General features: G+C 33.0%; 1 long non-coding RNA gene across 1 annotated transcript in view; it reads left to right on the forward strand.

Annotated features, from left to right (window-relative positions):
- Positions 1 to 6: 6 nt before the first annotated feature.
- The window catches only part of LOC119592854, a 2,747-nt gene continuing 1,360 nt past the window's right edge, over positions 7 to 1,393 (forward strand). Inside the window, exon 1 of the long non-coding RNA XR_005230484.1 lies at positions 7 to 517. This is a non-coding gene — a long non-coding RNA (uncharacterized LOC119592854). The remainder of the gene's footprint in view (positions 518 to 1,393) is intronic.

The following is a 1,393-nucleotide window of genomic DNA, read 5'->3' on the forward strand; positions in this document are numbered from 1 at the left end:
TACGAACTCCTTACTATATTGTAAGTGACCCATACTCAAAAAAAAAATTACAATGTAGTAAGCACATTGTAAGGCTAATGTCAACATTGTAAGTTAATTCCCTACGCTGCCAAGAGAGGGCAGATCGGTGGCTGAATGACCAATCGGCAGTCAGCCTTGTAGACGTAACAGCCACAAGAAAGCCACAAATCTCAGCTGTTTATCGCTGGGCTACACCAAAGGTAAACAATGCCACCAAATATCCAACTCAAAAGAAAAGAAGATTAAATTTCTCAGATGAAGAGATGTTGGCTCTCATAGAAGCTGTGGCAACAAAGAAGAATGTGGTTCTAGGTAAATCAGATAACAGAATAACTGCACAAGTGAAAAATAACGCCAGGGGAGTGTGGCTACGGAGGTGAATCTTGTCGCTCGCGTACAGAGGAATGTGAATGAAGTGCGTAGGAAGTTCACAAACCTAAGAGCAGCCGTGAAGGAAAAGGCAGCACAAGAGAAAAAATACACATGGGAGGAACAGGTAAGATTTCAAAAGTAAATTTTGTTCTGGAAATTCTCTAGGTACCCTCAACATAGCTGTTGAAATTGCTCACAAGTGCTTGAAACCTTATCTTTATAATCAGAGTAAAGGAAATCTAGTACATGTCATATAAAACTTGATATTCTTGTCACAAAATAGTTGAAGTAGGAGTGAGTATCGAATTTATTTTTTTAAAAGTAATGTGAGGGTAATATCAAGTGCAGAATATGATAGTACACTCACTGACACATAACACAATATGGAGACAAAACATAATGTCATAAAGAAAATAGAATGTAGAAATAGTTTAGTAATTACCTATATATCAGTTCTTATTCAAAGAATTCTAGAACTTTAGGGATTAAACAAAGGCCAACAATGTAACTTAAAAAAATGGTAATATTAAATGCATAACCTTATTTGTTTGGTATTATTTCATTTCTGAGTGTGTATTGATTTTAAGAATAAGTTGTCCTGAAAAAATTGCAATTGTAAGAACAATTTTCGCCTTATAAACATCCTTCACAAATGTAGTCTAATGGAGGTATTTTTTGAAGTAAATAAAATAAATAAATACGACTCGTCAAGTTGTAAATAATAACAGTATTACATGTAGAATCTGATTTGCTTCGTATTCTTATTAGTGTTTAATATTTAAGAAAAAGTCATTTCTTGAATTAACTTCATAAATGTATAATAATTAAGATATTTATTTTTTGACTTAATCAAAAATAGCAAACTCAGCTCGTCAAGTTGTGAATCATACATAAATAAATATCAGCATAATCATTCAGATCACATCATAACACAATTATACAATTAGGTTTAACATTGGTCACTCAGGTAATTTTACCATTTGATATCATGAAGGCTCGG

Source organism: Penaeus monodon, chromosome 31 (assembly GCF_015228065.2).
Source record: "Penaeus monodon isolate SGIC_2016 chromosome 31, NSTDA_Pmon_1, whole genome shotgun sequence".
Classification (NCBI taxonomy): domain Eukaryota; kingdom Metazoa; phylum Arthropoda; class Malacostraca; order Decapoda; family Penaeidae; genus Penaeus; species Penaeus monodon.